The sequence below is a fragment of the Oratosquilla oratoria genome, chromosome 21, assembly GCF_046742065.1.
Source record: "Oratosquilla oratoria isolate Oo_2021 chromosome 21, ASM4674206v1, whole genome shotgun sequence".
Lineage (NCBI taxonomy): Eukaryota > Metazoa > Arthropoda > Malacostraca > Stomatopoda > Squillidae > Oratosquilla > Oratosquilla oratoria.
The window spans coordinates 54,666,309-54,671,308 of record NC_134797.1 but is presented as its reverse complement, the minus strand read 5'-3'; the positions used below and the strand labels follow the sequence as shown (position 1 = coordinate 54,671,308).

Here is a 5,000-nt window from a genome sequence, read left to right as displayed (position 1 = left end):
TGATTGTGCATTTCTAGACCTAAAAAAAGCTTTTGACAAAGTACCACATAAGAAGTTGCTTAAGAAATTAGAATATGAAGGAGGAATACAAGGTAAATTGCTAAATTGGATGGAAGACTTTTTGCAAGAAAGAAAAATGAGAGTAGTGATAAGAGATCAGCACTCAAAATGGAATGAAGTAATAAGCGGTGTCCCGCAGGGAACAGTTCTGGCCCCAATAATGTTTGCTATATATATTAATGATATGGATGAAGGAATTGAAAGCTATATGAGCTTCTTTGCAGATGATGCAAAATTACTGAAAAGAGTGAAAACTGAAGAAGATTGTGAATCACTACAGAGAGATCTAAATAAAGTACAAGAATGGAGTAGGAAGTGGGAGATGGAGTTCAATACAAAAAAGTGTAGTATAATGGAGTTTGGAAAAAGCAAAAACAGAATAACAGGATCATATAATTTGGGAGAAGAAGGAATAAAAAAAGTAGAAAATGAGAAGGACCTGGGAGTCATTGTTATGAATAATATGTCACCTGAGAAACATATAAATAAGATTTTTGGAGAAACTTATAATTTAATAAGAACAATCAAAGTGGCATTTACATACCTGGATGAAGAAATGGTGAGGAAAATCCTAATCACCCTGATAAGACCAAGATTGGAATATGCAGCAACGATATGGTCACCAAGTACAAAAAAATGTATAAAAAAACTAGAAAGAATACCAAGAGCAATCACAAAACTGGCACAAACACTCTCAAAACTATCATACGAAGAGAGACTACAAAAACTTAAACTACAGACACTAGAGCAAAGAAGAGAGAGAGGAGATTTGATAGCTATTTACAGAATCATGAAAGGCATAGAAATTACTGATAGAGAGAATCTGATAAAATGGGATGACAGAAATACAAGAGGACACGGAAAGAAAATAAAAAAAGACAGCTATAGAAGAGATTTGAAAAAGAACAGCTTTCCTCACAGAGTAATTGACAGTTGGAACAAGTTAGATGAGAAAGTGGTGTGTGCAAAAACAATACATGAATTTAAAAATAGTTTAGATAAAATGAGATATGAAGACGGGACCCCACGAGCATAGCTCCCTTTCCCGTAAAATACAACTAGGTAAATACAACTAGGTAAATACACACACTTACATATATGTATATGGCTGTCTGAATAAGGGTGTACATAAGTATATTTGGGAAGCACGCAAGAGACTAAGGTTTGATAGTGAAATTCTATTTGTACATGTTTGCGTCACAATTAGGTTTTTCCAAAGTAAACTGGAGCCACAGATCAAGCGACTTTATCCTGTCTTTGTCTGTCGCAATGCGCCGTATGTGGGCGTATTCAAATTATTTTGAAATGTCACTAAGGTCTCTGTGTGTGCATGTTTTCCTTTAAAATTCACCACGGTCTTCGATCACATGTTGGACTCGTGTAGATTTGTTGTTTGTGATCTATATTGACCTTGGAGGCGTTGATACAAGCCAGGTGATGGTTTGTTGGCTTTAATTTCCTCGTCTAGACTGCGCTACATTCTGGGAACAACCCCGAGGAGGACACGAACAGTTGCCAATGGTTATATTTACAAGCACAAGGTGGCTGTTGCCACAACGTTTAGCTGTAACAATTTATTCTCTCCAATTTACATCTTATTGCTACAATGTACAATATATGGACTAAGTATGGACACTCAGTATTTATGCTTGGGTCGATTGTTTACAAAAGGGAACACACACACACACACACACACACACACACACACACACACACACACACACACACACACACACACACACACACACACACACACACACACACACACACACACACACACACACATCGACTCGGTGGCATTTTGGTAGAGCGCTGAACTGGGAAGTAGAAGTGCTCCCAGTACCCAGTTCGAATCCTGCCCAGGGCCGAAATTATTTCGGTATCGCTGTGCCTCGGGTCGTTACTCTGACTCTCGTGGGCGGGGAGTTGTGTGTGTGTGTGTGTGCAAGGTCATAGCATTACCCATAGATCGGACCTACGAGCTCTGAGCTCTCTTCCAGGAGGGAAATAGCTGTCGATCACGAATCCAACACGTGATCCAAAGACCAATTGAATACACACACCCCCATATATATATATATAAATATATATATATATATATATATATATATATATATATATATATATATATATATATATATATATATATATGACACACAGGAAACCCACAGTCGGAGAAAATAAATTTCGAATAAAGAAGATTCCTATATTTCGGCTATCAACTGTAGCCCTCTTCAGGAAGAGGGCTACATGTGATAGCCGAAATATAGGATTCTTCTTTATTCGACGTTTATTGCTCCGACGGTGGGGTTCCTGTGTGTCATATATATATATATATATATATATATATATATATATCATATATATTATATATATATATATATATATATGTGTGTGTGTGTGTGTGTGTGTGTGTGTGTGTGTGTGTGTGTGTGTGTGTGTGTGTGTGTGTGAAAGAGAGAGAGAAATTGGGCAAAGGCTCTGTGAAGGTAATCTTACGGGTGGTCGAAAGTAGTGGGTTCGAATCCTGCTTGCGACTGTCAAAAAATTATCATATATATGTGTGTATGTATATATATATATATATATATATATATATATATATATATATATATATATATTAAAATCTCTGGTGAAAATGTAACACATTTGTAAATCACAACTAACACCAGTCGAAACAAAAGAAAGAGATGAATACGTGAGTTTATATATTTCGACTGCTAACTGCAATCCTCTTCAGTAGTACAAAGTGGGAGGAGGATATCAACCTTTTACAAAAGAAAGAGAACTAGGGAAGGAGTAAATAAATACCACTACCCTCACTCTCTAGTGCCCTGAGGATGACATGAGGTCGGGTCAGGTTAGGGGGAGGGGGAGGACACGTGTTAACAATTTGTTTTGTAATTAACAGTCCTGAAATAATGTCTGGGGTCCAATGACCCTTTGTAATATTCAGACTGGGAAGACAATCTATTGAAGTGGATTACACCATCTTCCTTCTGAACCCGCAACCAGATTTATAAATCAATTAGGTACGGTCAAGAGAGTTCAGCTGGGTTCCAACACGTGAATAATTGAAATCACCGTATGGGCTAGGACAAATCTGAACACATTTACAAATCTGTATGTATACATGTATATACATACATACATATATATATATATATATATATATATATATATATATATATATATATATATATATATATATATATATATATAAATACTTAACATAAAAACATAAGAATGAAGGAGACTGCAAGAGAACATAAGGTCTACACAAGGCAGCTCCATATCCATCACCACCTGTCACTCCCAACCATAAAGTTGTATAACCAGTTCTTAAAACAACTGATAGTTTCAGTGCTCACTACATGTTTACTAAGTCTATTCCATTCGTTGACCACCCTATTAGTAAACCAGTTCTTGTCTATTTCCTTCTTAAATCTATGTTTATCCAGTTTAAATCCATTACTGCGAGTCCTGCCCTGTTGTTTTCATATGACCATTTTTGCATCACCCTTGTTAAAGCTTTTGATCCACTTGAACACCTCTATTAGATCAGCCCGCACTCTGCGTCTCTCCAGAGAGTGTAAGTTAAGGTGCCTAAGCCTCTCTTCGTAAGGCAAATTTCTGAGTCCATGTATCATTTTGGTCATTCTTCTCTGAACTGATTCTAGTGAATTTATGTCCATTCTATAGGACGAAGACCAAAACTGTACCGCATAGTCAAGGATGGGTCTAACGATTGCTAGATAGAGTTTGATAATTACCTCTGCACTTCTATTCATTACCGTCCTAGCAATGAAACCTAATGCTCTGTTAGCTTTATTCCTGGCGCTAATGCACTGTTTCCTGGTTTTAAGTTCCGGACTCACTAGAACTCCTGAGTCTCTCTCGCACTCAGTTTTCTCTATAAACGTGTTATCTAAGCTGTGTCTATTTTCGGGGTTGTGTAGCCCTACGTTTAACACGCTACACTTGGAGACATTGAAGGTCATTTGCCATTTCACCGACCATGTGAACAATTTGTTAAGAACTTATACACAAGTACATATACGTATACATACCCTTATACGAGGACCAGCATCTTTGAGTCGATAAATTGACCCGATTAAAGAGACTTGTAGGAGCTCACAAGGTCCGCTCCTAGGCAGAAGAAAAAGTCACAGTTGGAGAAAGGAAATGAGTAATACGAATATACCCTCCGAAATACGTCAAGTGGCAACTCACGCGTCGAGGGATCGTCCTGAAGCAAATAAAACGCGACTCCTTGGAAGGGGAAGGGCCACTTCTTCGGTTGACTGTGTTCAAAAAACGTGTAAGTATTCACGAACCAGTACTAGTATTCCGCTGGCAACAACCAGCGATTTTAATTCTGGGTACATCGCACCGAAGAGATGGGGTCAGAAGTAGCGCAGGAGTCTTGATTTAATTCATGAACGCGTCGTTCAGAGCTGAAAAAGTGCCCGGAGACAGGAAGAGTGTTGAGGAAAGGCAGAGCGAAGAAAACGGGTTTCTTGGATTCTTGTCGTTTTCAACCGTTGTCGAGGAGAGTCCGCCCCACCATGCGCGCTAGAAATTCACAACACACACATACTGTACATTCACAGACACGGGATGGGAGGGAGGCAAGGGACTATAGGACCAACTTGAAGATTGTCAGGAAACACAATCTTTCCGTATAGATGCATCAACTCTTGGATTAGCCTAGCTTCCCTAGAAGATGATACAGCCCGAGCCAGATCCGTAAGCGAAATTGAAACTAGGTACTGTACTGTAATTGGAGGAAAAGAATACTGCAAGCGCGTAGCTCCTATCTCGTATATAAAAATTCAGTAAATACAATTAGTCATACACACACAAACACACACACTCAGACACACACACACACACACACACACACACACACACATATTACGTGCGCTTTTTTTCCGCCC

The 5,000-nt window shown here is 38.5% G+C and overlaps 1 protein-coding gene and 1 long non-coding RNA gene across 2 annotated transcripts in view; one reads left to right on the top strand and one right to left on the bottom strand.

The window, feature by feature from the left end:
* LOC143036947 (uncharacterized) overlaps window positions 1-4,226 on the bottom strand; it is a 35,296-nt gene extending 31,070 nt beyond the window's left edge. Inside the window, exon 1 of the long non-coding RNA XR_012967439.1 lies at window positions 4,131-4,226. This is a non-coding gene — a long non-coding RNA (uncharacterized LOC143036947). The remainder of the gene's footprint in view (window positions 1-4,130) is intronic.
* A 78-nt stretch (window positions 4,227-4,304) lies between these two features.
* The window catches only part of LOC143036946 (snaclec botrocetin subunit beta-like), a 63,104-nt gene continuing 62,408 nt past the window's right edge, over window positions 4,305-5,000 (top strand). The window contains exon 1 of the mRNA XM_076204977.1: window positions 4,305-4,381. The gene's annotated coding sequence lies outside the window, so the exon portion shown is untranslated. The remainder of the gene's footprint in view (window positions 4,382-5,000) is intronic.